We start from the raw sequence: 17,506 nt of genomic DNA, 5'->3' as shown, positions 1-17,506 counted from the left end.
GGGGATCCGTGACTGAACGCATGATCTCCCTACACACCACAGCCCGGACCCTAGCAAGGGTGGCAGGTGGCCCTCCTCCACCCATGCTTGCATGGGGGGGATGAGCCCCATCCCCTGTAGCACTTCCACCCGAAAGTTGCACAGGATCAATGGAGGAGGGGAGCCCGGGCTGGGCACCAGACCCGCTGATGCCAGGTGCACTCGCCAACTGAGGAGGGGCAGGTGGCTCCGCTGGGACCGGCCTTCCCATACATTCTGTGATTAGGTGTGTTTAATTACAACATAAACAACAGCATTCCAGATTAGTTGTAACAGCATACAGTAAAACTCCCATTAACCCAACACACCAAGGTTCCAACAGTTGAACAGCAAGCATAACACATGCATATATTGAACAACAGTGGATATTCCAACAGCATGCAGGGATGTTTGGTAACAACAGGCCACCATGAACATGGTGTTTGAACAGGGCACATGCATCAACATCAATGCAAATATTCATAAAACAATAGGACATATGTCCCAACAAATATTTAAGGTTACACATACCCATTGAGGTGTGGAATTGCATGGTTTATGCACATACGGTAGGGTGTAGAAAAAACCTTGGTTAACATCTTATAATGACCTTTTAGTCTACACTACATTCCCAGTGACTGCAAGTGTATATCCCCTACCTGTATTATTACACTTGCCACCATACATTAGGTTGTGTCATGGGTTTGGCTAGTTCAATATATGCCTGACCTATATCTGACATACTAACTGTCCAGGATGCAGATGTTACTGCTACATATTTCTTGTTTGCATTTATATTTCTTTATCTACATATCTGGGATGTTTTCACATGACATTTTCACTTCAATTTGTACAGAACCCTGCATTTCTTGACACACACTCACATTCCTGGTGAATAAGTACATGATACATGTGTGCCAGGTTTACTTATTTATGCCAGCCAGTAACTGACTATTGTGGACTGTATATATGTTTCACAGCTACTAGCACTTCCATCACCCACTTTAAATGGGACTGCATAACTCTGGGTTGCCAGCACATTTTCAAACAGTACTGTTTGTATAATGCAAAGGTACAACAACATTTCAGACTCTGTGACACAGACACACTCTGGGTTTTAGACCTTTATTAATGACATTGCACAATTTTCCACATGCTCACTCCTTTATTTGCTTTAACGGTGTTTATGGCAGACATGTTCAAGACATATTATACCTTTATTAATAGGTTAGAACAATCTTTTTTCAGGCTCACTCACTTATGTTATATGACAGTGCCTGCAGAGATATTATTCCAGACATATGTTACCTTTCTTAATGGGTTACTACACTCTTTTTCTGCCTCTCTGACATTTTTATCTGACAGTAAATGCAGAGGACTTATTCAGGCAATTCTATGGCTGTTTTATTGGACTACAACACTTTCTTTCATGCTCTCTCCCATATTTTATATAACAATACATGCAAAATAATCACTAACCTGCTTGGTGGCACAGCCTTAGCAGCCTATCAGCATAGGCTTGCTGATTCATAGCATGGTCACCTGCAGCTGTAAAGTAAATGAAGGGATATTGAGACATACCTATCCGTTATACATACTCCATTATCAATTCTTACATACTGCAATCCATGGCTACATACTCAGTTGTGGGCATTCTGCATCACACGGGCCTCCTGTATCCACTGGTTCAGGTGGTCCTGCTTTCGTCTCTTCAGGTCTGCATGGTGGTGATGGACCTGCTCACCAGTGCGAGGAACGCCTGTGGCACTGGTGAGGTCACGAGCTAACCGGTTCCAAGCCTTTGCCTTGTACTCCATCCCATGGAACTGGCCCTGCAGGAGTCTTGACTCGTGACAGTGGACAAGGAGCCAAACCATGTATTTGGACTCCTTGATGCCCCAACATTGCGCTCGGAAGCGTGAACCCTCTCCTGCACCTGCCATTCGGACTGTAAATGTGAGCTACAATCAGTTATGGTGAGTATTCCCGCCTATGGGGCTTACATATGCCACATTTCCTGCACATTTTTGCGATTGACCATTTTGTAAAATTCTCGGCTGACTGCAGACCTGCTTAGTAATGGTTAAACTACCATTCGTAAGTATATGAATGTTAATAGTGGCTGCTTCCTCTATGTTGTCATAGCTTAGTGGTGCTGTACTCTGATTATGATGCACAGGGTCCTGGGTTCGAACCTTGTCATTCTTTTATTTTAATACTGTCTAGACAGGCTAGGGGGTGTGGCTGTGTTTAAGCAACTTAGCTCTACGTTGCTCCACGGTGCCCTACTTTGCCCTGGTTGATGCGGCGCACACGTCCACGCAAACACATTGCGCTGGGTAAAGCGCTTTTAACCTTTGGGCAACTCTATTGCGCTGGGTAAAGTGCTATTAAACTATGGGCAACTCTGTTTAGCTGGGTAAAGCGCTATTAACCTATGGGCAACTCTGTTTAGCTGGGTAAAGCGCTATTAAACTATGGGCACCTGTGTTTAGCTGTGTAAAGCGTTGCTTAACAGCAGGCTATTATATATCTGGGTCCTTTAAAAATATTTAATTTGTTCACTGATACATTTCCCATGTCACTGCTTTTAATAAAATTTTAATCATATATGTCTGGTATTATTTCAAATACTGATTTAAAACATAAATAAGAAGGGTAGTGGTGGGACTCGAACCGTGAATGCCTTCCCTTTGTGCATACACTCTACCATTACGCTATAGCTATTTGGTGTGATTTGTATAAACATTCTTTCTTATGCTCTTCCATGTCAGAATTGCTAACTCTAGCTAAGCAATGGGCACACCCGTGCACACACTCGCAAATACGGGAAGCTATATCATGGAATTAAAAAAATATATATACTTATTTACTTTATATAAGTGTGATGGGGGTTTACAGTGTCAGGGAGTGTGGTGTTGTGTGCAAGTACATTTGAGCGAACTCGCTCTTGTGTTTTGACATTATGCTTTTTAAAACCTTGCAGGAGTGTGCACATTTAGACTGCTCGGCAGTCAGACATGCCCCCTGCTTTCCTACTCAGTCCATATAAGAGTTACGGTTGAGTCAGCGTGCCCTCATGAATATTCATGGCATGCTGACGTCAAACCGTTCAACTGCAGCCTCCGAGTTAAGACTTATTAAGTCTTACACGGAGGATTAGTGAATCCGGGGGTTAATATTTTATTCGAATACTGACAGTTATACATATATATAGTTATTTATAAATATATTTATACATTGCACACAAGGTGTTTATTTATTCATTGCTTTAGCCTTTAATAGTTTTTCAGGATAATTTTAACTTTTGAGCTGTAGCTTTTTGATTGTTTGTCACTTTAAGAATGATGAAGAAATGTTAATGCAAAAAGAATTGTCATCTGCTGAGTCCTGTTGATTGGTTCCCATGCTGGGAAGGGGTGTGGTTTTATAAGTATAAAATGTGGTTTTAAATGTTTTTAATTTATTCTGGGGAAAGTTTCTGAATGAACAGAAATGAAAGCACTTAATTTTACTGTGTCTCATGGATTAATAAAACAGTGTTGGTTGAACATCTCTTCCTCCGTGTCCTTTTTCTACAATCGTTGGTGTTGGTTCTTGTTTTTTGTGGCAGTTATAACTTTGCAAGTCTGGTTTTGCTCTGAAGAAATTCTATCATATTAAAGAATGAAAGTGATTAGCTACTCCTATATTTTTTTTCTTTGTGTACAATTTGGTGGATGCTGTCTTAATCTCCATCTGGTTAAAACTTTTGCAATGTTTCTAAAGTGCGCTTACTGTCAGAGAAAGAATGCAGGCCAAGAGATATGATAATAAGTAACCAGAAATTTCTGGTGTGCTTGGAGAAGTAGCATAGTTACAACAACCATGCTAACTATGTAGCTAAGACAGTCCAAGCAAATTGCTTTTTCTGTGCATTTACAACTGTGTAGTGCAATATAATGTCTGAGTGCTGGGAGATTATACTTCAATAAAGATCAAGGACAGGATTCAATGCACCCTACATGGTTCACTGAAACAATGTGTACATCACATGCAACGTGCACATGATAGCATGCCAATATGTATTCAGTAAGTGGCTCTACATGAGGTGTAGAGCCACACAAACATGGTAAACATTGTGACATGCTAATTACTGCATAAACAGCTGAACTGGATGCTAATCAACCAATCCAAGATTGCAGATATTCAACAATCTATAAAGCAATCATGTGCATCTAGTGTAGTCTTTTGCCTTGTACTCTAAAACGTATTGAAATACAGCCACAGAAACTACACTGGAGAAAAATATTTTAGGGGCTGCTGCTGCTTTTCTGCATGTGTATCTGCAACAGGTTCAAGTCTATACTGTTATTGTTGCTGATAGGCCTCAGACAAGAAGGATAAGGGTATTTAGACCCTGTTTAACTTTTCCTGGTCTGCATTAGGTAGAAATAGCAGAGCGCACAACCACACTCCAGGAACTCTGGAACCTCTGTCATCCTCATCTATGATCAAGGCCAAACCAAGGGGAACCAATATCTGTGGAGAACAAGTTAATTGTAGCTTTTGGAATATTAGCTACAGAAACCTTTCAGTGATAAACAGGGGACATTCTGGGGAGCCAAGCATCATCATCCATGATCCTGCACCAGTTCCTGAAGGATATACTGCAGCATGCCAGTGGCTATATGTATCCCCCTACCCTGGAGGACAGAGCAACAACTACGCAAGAGTTCTACCCTGTAGTACACCTCCTTGAAGTCTCAGGTGCCATAGACAGCATGCACTTTGAGATCAAAGCACCAAATGGGGAACAGGGAAGGGTGTACAGCATCAGAAATAGTTCCACTCTATTAACTGCCAGGTCATTTCTAATGCTAGGGGAATCATCCTGAATGAGTGTGCTGGCATCCCTGGCAATTACCATGACTCCCATATCTGGCACACCTACCAGGTCTACCTGAGGATTTCCAGGGGTGATGTCACACAAAACCATTTACTGGGGGATATAGTGTAGGCACTTGAACCATGACAGATGACTCCCATCAGAAATGCACACACACCCATGGAGGAACACTATAACGAGGCACACACTCAAAGAAGAAATATCATAGAACTTGTGTTTGGGCTGTTGAAGTCATGGTTTCAGTGCCTAGGTATATTGGGGTTCTCTGCAGTATGATCCCAGTACGTGTGCCAACATTTTCATAGTCTGATATATCCTATAATATTATCCTGCAAAAGCAGCTGCAGCAGGAACACCAAGGGCTAGGAGCAAATATTCCATCATCACAGGCAGGGTCATCATATCCACACACAGGTGAAGAGTCAGAGATGGAGAACCTCCAGCTGCTGAGGATTTAGGTGGATGCAGGACTGCACCATATTCCCTCATTCTGGCCATCAGTCAATGGATAGTGCACATGCTACCCACATAAGAGGTACAGTTTTCATCCTATGCACATATATAGAGTAAAATTGATGCCAAGCAACCCTCACAACCTTTACTTACCCATGTAATGGCTGCGTACTGAAGCATCAGAGAAGGTCACCCCAAATGGCAATAGTTGTAAGTGCAGGACTATTGAGTAAGTGTTGAATCTGTAATAGAAAAATAAATGTGTGAGGACATGAATGAATGGCAAATGCCTGAATACTGTTACTTGTAAATTCCAACAATTATATCAGTATGTGACATGACTGACTTTTGTAATATATATTTAGGCAGTTACAGGCCTCAAACATTTAAAATATCCAGTATTGAAAAAGCAGTTCAAAGTCTACTTATCCCAAAATGTTTATATGTGGAGCAATAAGCATGACTACTATATCAACAATTTCAAAAAAGGTGTCACAGCACTACAATGCTGTAATAATTCAGAAAAAAATCCAGATTACATCACCAATACATATCCTAAGCATTCCCTGAATCCAAAAGACAGAAACAAGGAGCTGGCACAGTTATCATCATTTGCAGAGGGTGTGGGGGGGAGCAGAGGTCAAGGCTGACACCAAAGTAGTGAGTGTTTGAGAGTAAGAAACACAGGCAGGCAGGAATGTAGGTAATATCAAGGGGCCACTGAGACAGGATGACCTGCAGCCATCATTAATGCCTCATGTAGCTAGTATGTGGGAAGTCTGTAAGGCACTGTATCTAAAATGTGTGTGTGAGTGTTGCATGAAAACAGCCAAGCTCTGTGCTAGCACTACATTCTGGCATGTCAGAGAGACATGCATGTTAGAAGTAGCAGCTCAGCAATGTCACCTCTGACTGCAAGGACTGACTCTTCCAGGAGCCATAGTCAGTTACGGTGGAGTTACCTGAACATGAATGATGTCTGCTGGATAAGCTCTTCTCACAATTATGCCCACGTCCATGATCCCATGGCCTACCAAATCTGGTTGTGGACACCTCAACTACTGACAGAGCAGTGGAAGTGATGCCACTACAGGAGTGGGATTGGGTATGGCCACATCGGCTAACTCCAGATGATACGGCAGGCCTATGGCCACATGGATGTTGTTTCCCTCCCAGCAGATGTTCCATCACAGACACTGCCCGTTCCAGTGTGGCATTCATCTGTTCCATTGAATTGACCACACAGTGAAGGCAGTCATGCACGTCAGATTCCACCACATCTAGAACCCTAACCATGTCCTTGGAGGCCCTAGTGCAATGTGCCTGTGCCTCTAATGCAGCCCTTTACATGCATCGAGTAGCACATAATGACACATCAGCATCAGGTGGAGGGCAGACAACAGGCCTCCTCTGAACACCCCTACCAATCCTCCTGCATTGCACCTTGCCCATGCTTTGACTACAACCAAAGTCAATCGTCACTAGAACTGCAGTAACCATCCTACTCTGATCAACTGTGTCACCCTCACCCTGTCCACTATCTAAGTGATCAGTGGAATGGGTATGCATAGACATACCAGCTGTGTCTGAAGAAAATCCAGGGGATATGTGATTCACAACCTCAATGTCAGACTGAACTTCTGCACCCCCTGACTCTGCCTCCATTTGGGCACCATCATCAGAGCCTACTGATACTTCGACATCAGGTGGTAGGAGTTCTACACTTCCACTGTCAGGATCACCTGTGATAATAAGCAGCAAACGCAGGAATGAAATTGCCAATCCCATAAATATCAACCCAAAATATCTGAACAAAAAGTAACACTGATCACACAATTGCAGATAGTACAGCAATATAGACAATCATTACACCCTCCTCATACATACAGACAATATGTCTAAATAATTCTTTGTAATAAGAAAAAAAAAACATTTACTTACCATGTGCAGATGTCTCAACACTTTGCAGGGAGAGGATGGGCCTGTGAAAGGATAACCATTGGATGGTGCAGTGGTGCAGCGGTAGCATTGTCGCCTCACAGCAAGAGGTTCTCTGGTTTAATTCTCAGCAGGAGTGCCTTCTGTGTGGAGTCTGCATGTCCTCCCTGCATTTGTGTGGGTTTTCTCTGGCTGTTCTGGTTTCCTTTCACGTTACAAAGATATGCATCTCGAGAGTTTCTCCTCCAGCCTCTGATGAAAATTGGCTTCATTCCAAGTTGGGCTTACCTGGTAAATAAATAAATTACAATGGGGATAGCACAGGTCAGTGAATACATAATCAGCTATGTGTCCTGTAGGAAACAACTCTAACTGAAACTTGTCTGAACTGTTCCCCCCACCCCCATATCTATTGCCCCACTCTCTGGTATAACTATGAATTATCTATAGGTACAGAAATAAAACATTCATCACAAGCAGTAGCAACCAAATTATATTTTAGTCTACAAGACAATATCATGATGCCATATGTAAGCCTACCGGAATCTGCTCCTGGGACACACCTGGCCTCCCAGACATGTCAGCATCAGCATCAATCACACAGTGTGAAGGCTCCCCTAAGCTGTTGAGATCTGTGTCAGTGAAAAGAAACTCCTCATTTTGTGTCAGAGGTGGCTCAGTAGCTGGGCCACCCACTGTAGCCAGCTGTCCTTAGGCAACTGCAACCATACTCCTCCATGCTGATAAAATCATGTTAGTGACCTGATGCAACACTTGATCAAAACTGCGGCCATAAACACAAATGGCATTAACATCAGCAACTGCCTAGTTCCAAATTTTCTTTCTGGCAGTCAGATCCCCCCAGCCTCTCTCAAGCCTGGATGATAACTTTATTCCCAGCAATAATAAATGGGGGGTTTCATGGATTTGCTGGCTTGGGTGCCATATCCTATGCAGCATAAACAGAGAAAGACAAAATCCAATTAATAGTACATATGTAATATATGTTTTCCAAAAAATAATCAGGCTGTGTGCCCATTGTCAACAGAACGCACTTGAAATGCACTTCTCATGTAGAAGAGCAGAATGGTAGGTTGCCCCCCTCCAACAAAAATGTAAAGGTCTGGATCAACACATATTCTGTCAACATTCCTATACTTAAGACTGCAGTTATATCATTGATTACTGGATGACAGTTATCATTGCTAAATAGTCAAGAATGCAAATCAGGAATGCCAGTCCATTTTCACTGTGCCGACCACTGCCGTGGAGGTTGCCCTGGGTCATCTGAGAAGCCTATCACCACTGTCAGACAAATGTATAGCCCCATGCATTAGATGAAAAACATATTTACAGTTCTCTCCAATCCCAGATGAAATTGCAAAAGCAAATGGTAAGAATATAATTGTGCTGTAAGCATAAACTGTCTATCTCATAAATGTAAAGCCCTGCAACAACTTCCTTTGCCAACAGCAAAGTATAATAAGTGCATATAGATCAAATTCCATTTTTCTACTGGCCATATAATTTTTTATTTTATTATTTTTATTTATTTTACATTTGTTAACCGGGCTAGTCTGGCTGGATACATGTCCATTTTCAGCAGAGGCCCGAGGAGAAAAGCTCCATTGACATACTAGCAAGCTACAATAAAAAGATCAAACAATCAAATAACAAATATCAAAAACCAAAGACCCAAACAAGCGAATTATATAAACAATAATAGCAAATAAAGGAACAATTGTTATGTAGTTTAGTGAAATGCTGAGGGATTATAAACAGGAAAATAAAAACTGAGAGGCAACCTTCTTTTGAATGATTGCTAGAGTAAGACTGCTAGTAAATGCAGAAGACTGGTAATAGACTGACATATGGAGAGTCAAATATAAATTACCTATGTACAATTTAGAATAGAAATAAGTTGTGCCAGGGCACTAGTATAAGGTAGGGGATAAACATAGAAGAGATTAGTAGAAAAGGTAGGAAAAGAACAGATGACAAGATGAAGTGATATAGCATGTAGATGGAGGAACTAGGAAGTGTATGGAAGGAAGAGAAAAGAAATTTTGAAAATGGGTCAGTAGAGGCATAATTAAGGGTAGAGAAGCAACCAGTAGAAGTGAAAGGGGGGGGGGGGCTGGAAAGAGGAGAAAACATTGATGAGCTCAGTCAGGATTAGCGCATGGGCATAGCCAGTGGGTTTGTAAATGGATTCTTATTTGTTTTTTGAAAAGGTGAGGTGAGCTTAGGGTGGTCAGGTCTATGGGGAGTTTATTCCAATAAGATCATACAGTATTGGCAAATAAGAAGTCACCTGCTTTATTGTGGGATTTGAGAGTAGTTACTAGAAGCTTCCTGGCTGAGCGAAGGGAAGTAAGATTTTTATATGGGGTGATGAGGTTATTTAGTATGGGTGTATTGGAGGGGTAATGTAGAATTTTATAAGTTAAGACTAATTGATGTAGAAGTATTATGTTCTGAAGTTCTAGCCAATTAAGTTGTTTTAGATTGAGACAGTGATGCGTATGGAATGGGGAACCTGTGGCAAACCTGGCAATACTGTGGTACGCTGTGTTGAGTTTTTGAAGATTAGCTTTAGAGAGGTTGATAAATGATGGAGAGGCATACAATAGTGTGGAGATGAGGTGAGTTTGGGCAAGAGACACTCGGGTAGTAGCAGTAAGAAAGGGCTTTAGTCTATACAGGGCACCTATTTTTTTATTAACAGTCTTCATGGTCAGATCAATGTGGCAGTTAAAGCTTAGCTGATTGTCTATAGTGACGCCCAGTAGTTTAGTGGAATTATCAGGGGTAATGATAGTGCCATTACAGGACACAATGGAAAATGAGATAGGGGCAGATTTAAGGGTGGGGGTGAAGAGTAGTAATTTGTTTTTTTTTTGGGGATTAAGGAGGAGACAGATATGTTGGAACCATTTTTCTGCTGCTGTAAAGACATTTTGGGTGGAGGAGTGGAGTTTTTCTGGAGATAAAGCAGAACAGATGAGAGTAGAATCATCTGCATATTGTATACAAGTGGATGTTGGGAGTGAAGTAGGTAGGTTATTTATGAATATGGAGAAAAGGAGGGGGCCTAAGATGGAGCCTTGTGGGACACCGATGGTGACAGGGAGCTGAGAGGATAGATGGCTATCCCAGAGGACTGCTTGTTTTCTATCTTTTAAGTAAGAGTCAAACCACTGTAGTGCTAATGAATCAAGTGAGAGGGATTTTAAAGTATCTAGGAGAAGTTGATGGTTAACCATGTCGAAAGCTTTAGAGAGGTCAAGGAAAAGTGCAGAGGAGTAAAGGTTGTTATTGCGGTTTTGTTGATCACGTCTGTGAAGGAGAGAAGGGCAGTGGAAGTACTGTGGTGGGGCCTAAAACCATGTTGTGAGTCTACGAGTAGGTTATTTTGTAAGAGATGATATAAGAGTTGATGGTGAATGCAACGTTCCATAATTTTAGATAGTGGAGATAGAAGGGCTATTGGGCGGAAATTAGAAAGTTCGTTGGAGTTGCCTCCTTTGTGGAGGGGAATGATATGGGAGATCTTCCAGCAGGAAGGGATAGTGGATTCAGTTATAGTTCTGTTAATTAATATGGAGACTGGGTAAGCTAGTTCATGTGCGGCTAGTTGCAGATATTCAGCTGGTAGTTTGTCGGCTGAAGGGGTGCAAGGTTTAAGTTTAGAGAGTAACTTACGTATGTAGGTAGTGGAGACTGTATTAAATTTTAGTGTAGAGGTGCTGTTTAGAGGAGGGGTTATTTGAAGGGAAAAGGGGGGAGTCATGGTGTTTGCTAGAGAGGTGACTGTTTCAGAGAAGAAGTTGTTGAAGGTATTGGCTATTATATTGGGTTGGGTCTGAGCTAGGCTAGCTGGTGTAGGTGTTTTGGTGTTCCCTGGATGGAGCAGTTTATTGATTCCTGACCAGAAGTGTTTGGGGTTTTGATTTCTGTGTTGTTGATACTGAAGGTAGTAATTCTTTTTATCCAGGTAGGTGAGTTTCTTAGTAGTATTTCTCAGGTGTTTGTAATTTTGATGGTCAGATGGGTTTTTAGTGGATCTCCATTTTGTCCATAACTTATTTCTAGCTAGCATTGTTTGTTTGGTTTTTTTGGAAAGCCAAGGGGCTGCTTTAGAGCCTATTCTAATTAATCGGGATGGTGCATTATGCTGGAGAATTTGTAGGAAGGTGTTGTTGAAATAGGTAACTGCTTCATCAATTGGGAGGTGTTTTAGAGCTGACCAGTTATATTCTTTGAGTTCATTACAGAAAGAAGACAGGTTAAAATTAGTTTTGTTGTGTACAGTACGATAAGTAGCCTGTTTGGGATTGTTATATTTTTGTTTAGTGATGTAGGTGAGGAGATGATCGCTGATATTGTCAGGGAGTGTTCCAGTTTTATAAGAGAGGGGATTGTTGTTGATTAGTATCCAGTCTAGAATGGATAGTTTATTGGTAGATTTGTGTATTCTAGTAGGGGAGTTTATGGTTTGTTGAAAGTTAAAAAGATTAAGGTGAAGGGTAGGTTTGGGAGAGATACAGGAGTTCCAACCAATATTAAAGTCTCCTAAGATTATGGTTTCCTGAGGGAAGCTACAGGAGACCCAGCTAAGAATATTTTCTAGTGTATTTGAGTTATTGCCTGGAGGGATGTAGGAGCATATTACGTAAATGGCTTTGTTTTTATTCACTTGGAGTTTGGTACAGAGTATTTCAGCATTGACTGGGGAGGGGGGCAGGGAGTCAGTTAAGGCTACCTGTAGTTGGGATTTGTAAAGTAAGGCCACTCCCCCACCCTTTTTGTTAAGGCGATCCTGCCTTAGGGTACTATAACCTGGGGGAGTGAATTCGTTATCTTTGGTACCTGGTTTAAGCCATGTTTCAGTGAGACAGAGAATATCAAAGGCATAGAAATCAATTAAAGCATGGAGTTGAGTGATTTTATTGTTGATGCTACGAATATTTAGGTGAGCTATAGTGAGGGAGTCATTAGAAAAAGGAGAACTAAGATTGTTGGCAGTGTGGTTAGAAGTGGTGTGGGTAAGAGGATTATTGGGGCCAGGGTTGGGGTGGATGTCCCCGTGTATCAGTAAAAGTGTTTGTGGAAATTGAAATATCTTTGAGATTTTGTAGGGTATTAGATAAAGCCGTCTAGTGGTTAGAAATCTGTTATGGTGTAATTTGTGGTAGAGAGGGGGAAGGTAGGGACAGGAAGATAGGATATTAATATGTGTTTGTTTGGCTAGAGGAAGTAGAGATGTTGTGTGTTTGGCTAAATTAGGAGATTGGCAAAGGGTTAGATATTCGTAGGAAGTAAGAGTATAGTAAAAGAGAAGGATGTTAAGGAGTAGTAGAGGATACAGTAGTTTGAGGCTTAAAGGCATGTTAATAGTGGGAAGAGGTTTGTAAGTTAGTATTAGATGGTGTAGGGTGGTGGAGAGTGGGGTGTGGCAGTTACATAGGAATCAGGAGAGTGGGTGAGGTGCTAAGTATGAAGTAAAGAGTTAATTAGTGAGAGTGGGGCAGGAAGTGAGATAGGTTGTGAGAATGTTGGAGGTGTGGCAGAGGAAGTATAAAGGTTGGACCCCTGGGGGTGGGTGGAAATTGGGGGTAGGGAGGGGAGCGGAGTGAGCCCGCAGGGCGAATGGAGCGGGGCAGAACAGAAACCACAGAAGAAGAGATGAGAAAGGAGACAATCAGGTGTGCAGGTAAGTGAGATAGGAAAGGAGAAAGTCAAGCTGGACAGGATAGGGAAAAGACTAGAGAGCACTGGAAGTTAATAGTGTTAGATAAACATAGAGGCAGTGTAAAGCATGCAGAAGGAGGGCAGGAGGAATGAGAGAGGTAAGGAAGAGTGATTGCAGGTTAGAGGTATGAAATGCAGACTAGATTAGGTGGCAGATAGAAGGGCAGTAGGGTAGAGAGTGGAGGTAACAACGAAGAATAAGGTCAAAAGATAAGCCTTGCAGTCCAAAGAAGGGCTAGAAGGAATCAAAAATAGGAGCAAGGTAGTAGCCAAGAGAGGATGGTATCCTGCTCTAAGGCTCAGGTGGGAAACAGATAGTGAGAAGGGGACGAAAAAGCAGGATATGGTAGTGTGGAGGCAGAGGGAAAAAAGTAAGGTGTAAAAAGGCTGGAAAAGGAAGAGTATCCAAAAATAAGGGGGAAAGGTAAAGACCGAGAGGTAGCTGGCTGTTGGAGGCTAGAGTACTGAATAGCTGTGAACTCTTTTAGGGTACCCAATGGGAGTCAAACAAATCAACATTAATGGAGTCCAAATATACATTCAATTCCCAGAGAGGTCAGTGTAGGTTCAGATAGTCCAAGTTGCATTCACTGTAGGAGGACCGAGGTCGTCAGACACAGGTTAGGAGTAGGTTATGGTAGGAGTACAGCTAGAGCTTGGGGCTGTGGGGAAAGATGAGGGGAAGGTAGGGATAAAGAAAGAGAGCAAAAGGAGAGACAGTGTTAGCACAGGTACAATAGCAAAAAACAATAACACAAATTAACAGTGGTGGTCTAGAAAAGGTAACAACAATCTAATTCAGAGACCTGAAAAGACATTAACACAGGGTATCATGTATATTCTCTTTCTTCTGAATAAGTAGCAAAGTAACAGTCATAAAACACATGTACTTATTTACTAGCAAGGAGTTTAAAACATTAGAAGGAATAGAACAGTCATAAAAAACCTCTGCATAAACCCTTCAGAGAGATTGTAAAGGCAGGCAGGCCAGGTACTTATATTCATATGTCGCTAGAGGAAGGAGATAAGTGAAGAAAATCACTTCAAATAAACCTCTTTCGTGCTAAAGTACTCAGTAAGGTACTCAACTATGTGTGGAAAGCATAAGCAGAGTAGCTAGATAAATCAATTGAAAAGTAGTAGAAAAGCATGTCGCTACAGATAAAAAGATTGTAGATAGTACTCTGTTTAAACTCTCTCTAAGGAGCTTCACTATGTGTGGCAATATAGGCAGTGTAGCTTCAGGTAAATACACTTAGACATAGTAGAAAAGCATGTAGCTACATCTAATACAATAACAAATATTTGTATGTGTGGAGAACATAGGCAGTGTAGCTTCAGATAAAATCCAAGTAGAACTTATTGGAAAAGCATGTCGCTATAGCTAATACAGGTAAAAAATATTAGTAAAAGCAAGTAACTGTAGTAGAATAGCAAGTCGCTATAGGGGGAGGTAGGTGAGGCAAACTCGTCAATCACCACTTTCGCGCTAAAACGCGAAATACAATAGAATGCCTTAAATTAATCAGTAAAGAGCTACACTATGCGTAAAATAACATGGGCAGTGTAGTCTAAGTTCAAACAATTACAAATAGTGGACATGCATGTTGCTACAGATAAACAATTCAAAATAGTAGTATGCCTAATGCTCTCAGTTGAGCGCTTCACTATGTGTGAAAGCTGAGGCAGAGTAGCTTAAGAAAAAGCTATTAAAATAGTAGAAAAGTGTGTCGCTACAGAATAGAACCCTTAATAGTGGTAGAAATGCATGTCACTAGAGACCCCTTTGAACTGCTACTAGCAAAACAAGTGGGATAGTTCTGCGAGTGTGGCGTATTTTAAAAAGGCAAAGGTACAACAGACAGCGTGGTTGCGCCTGAAAGCCTTATAGGGAAGTACACAGCAATCAACAGTGCATCGCAGAGTAAAGCATACCAGCTGAAATAGTTAGTTCTGACAAATAACTGGAGTAACAGCGACTAAAAAAATACAGAGCAAGTGTGCGTAGGATCAGTAAAGCGATCCTCGCCTAGAAAAGCAATGCTTAACGTACTCAGTGATTGAAATACAGATAGTAGCCTAGACAGAAGCGTTCTGAAATACGATTAACAATTACAGTAGTTCCAATAAGATACAGCAGTGAAACCCCGGTTAGGGGCAACAATAAACATTAAATGTAGTTCACAAATGGTATCTCCGTTTAGAGTAAGCCTACCTGAGCAAGCACGCAGTACAGCAGCCACAGCAGCCAGAGAGGTTCAGGATAGTAAAGGGAGTGTCGTAGAATGCTGGTAGGGGTATAAGTAAACTCATGAAAGGTAGGGGCAGGACAGGGGCAGAGCACGGAGGTGTAGGGGAGGATGGGCGGAGCCAAGAGGTGACTGGGGAGAAAGAGAGTGAAGGTGAGAGGGGGAGTGGAAGGTAGACCACTCAGTAAAATAGAAAGAATACAGAGGTGGAACAGAGGGATTCCCTAAGACAGGGTCGTAGGCAAAGAAGGGGAGATTAGAAACCACAGAAGAAGAGATGAGAAAGGAGACAATCAGGTGTGCAGGTAAGTGAGATAGGAAAGGAGAAAGTCAAGCTGGACAGGACAGGGAAAAGACTAGAGAGCACTGGAAGTTAATAGTGTTAGATAAACATAGAGGCAGTGTAAGGCATGCAGAAAGAGGGCAGGAGGAATGAGAGAGGTAAGGAAGAGTGATTGCAGGTTAGAGGTATGAAATGCAGACTAGATTAGGTGGCAGATAGAAGGGCAGTAGGGTAGAGAGTGGAGGTAACAACGAAGAATAAGGTCAAAAGATAAGCCTTGCAGTCCAAAGAAGGGCTAGAAGGAGTCAAAAATAGGAGCAAGGTAGTAGCCAAGAGAGGATGGTATCCTGCTCTAAGGCTCAGGTGGGAAACAGATAGTGAGAAGGGGACGAAAAAGCAGGATATGGTAGTGTGGAGGCAGAGGGAAAAAAGTAAGGTGTAAAAAGGCTGGAAAAGGAAGAGTATCCAAAAATAAGGGGGAAAGGTAAAGACCGAGAGGTAGCTGGCTGTTGGAGGCTAGAGTACTGAATAGCTGTGAACTCTTTTAGGGTACCCAATGGGAGTCAAACAAATCAACATTAATGGAGTCCAAACATACATTCAATTCCCAGAGAGGTCAGTGTAGGTTCAGATAGTCCAAGTTGCATTCACTGTAGGAGGACCGAGGTCGTCAGACACAGGTTAGGAGTAGGTTATGGTAGGAGTACAGCTAGAGCTTGGGGATTCAATTCCCAGAGAGGTCAGTGTAGGTTCAGATAGTCCAAGTTGCATTCACTGTAGGAGGACCGAGGTCGTCAGACACAGGTTAGGAGTAGGTTATGGTAGGAGTACAGCTAGAGCTTGGGGCTGAGCAAGCACGCAGTACAGCAGCCACAGTAGCCAGAGAGGTTCAGGATAGGATATATTTCTATAGGTTACAACCTAAATGTCCTTGAATAATAGAAGGATGCTTTAGCAAAATAAGTGGTTCTCTAAAGAGAAATCTCCTTCAAAGAAATACCAATCTTCTGTTTTGTCTGAAAACAAGTTTCCTCACCTTCAAGTTCCCTAGCTACATGGCTACTTTTTCTAGTGTAGATTCAACCCTTTGAACACTCTGAAGATGCAAATGAGGTGTGAACACATTACAATTGCTGGATACCCCAAATGAGATGTGAACTCATTAGAATTGCTGAATACCAAACTATTGACTTTGTGCAGCATATGTAAACAGTGTAGCTGGTGCACCATTGTTAAGTACTAATGGCTTGCAACTGTGAATGATTAGCCTGAGTGAAGTAAAAAAACACAACAGCAGTTCAGTCACCATTCCATGCAGTAGTTGTGTCAGTGAGGTTGCACTTCTAAAGTGTGGAACTAACTGCAGTGAGCATTTAAATAAAACCAAAGACCACACATGTAACTTTAAGGCCATAATAGCATAACTCTACTGCCTTTCCTGAAAATTGTTATGTATTTGTATTTCACCTTGAAAGAAAAGTGATAGGATATGCACTAAAGATTGCATGTCTGGTAGTAAAGCAGAGATAAGGGAAGAATGACCAGAATACAAAAAGAAGACATAACTACATTTTTAAAAACATATTCATAAATAATTGTGTGATCACTCTTTGCATTATATATGTCGGCCATGCATGTATAACCAACTGAAAATGCCCAACTGTAGATATGAAATGTGAATTGCTTGTATGAACAAGATTTGAGTGGTGTTTTAAAGCTGTGTCAGTGGCAAAGAGAGATGATTCCCTACAACTGTGTTGTATAAATGCAATAGTCTGGTGGTTCAAACCCAGAGCTGTTTATTTGTTTAACCTTGTTTCTCTTTTTTATTATTTGTTTCCTTTACCATATGTGGAGCACATGGGATAATAATGACACAGTTAGCTGTTTGATGGCCTCTCCACCCTGAGCCAGTAATCAAGG

The sequence above is a fragment of the Protopterus annectens genome, chromosome 1.part0, assembly GCF_019279795.1.
Source record: "Protopterus annectens isolate FY-2018-M chromosome 1.part0, PAN1.0, whole genome shotgun sequence".
In the NCBI taxonomy this organism is placed as follows: Eukaryota; Metazoa; Chordata; order Ceratodontiformes; family Protopteridae; genus Protopterus; species Protopterus annectens.
This window is presented reverse-complemented; position numbering follows the sequence as displayed.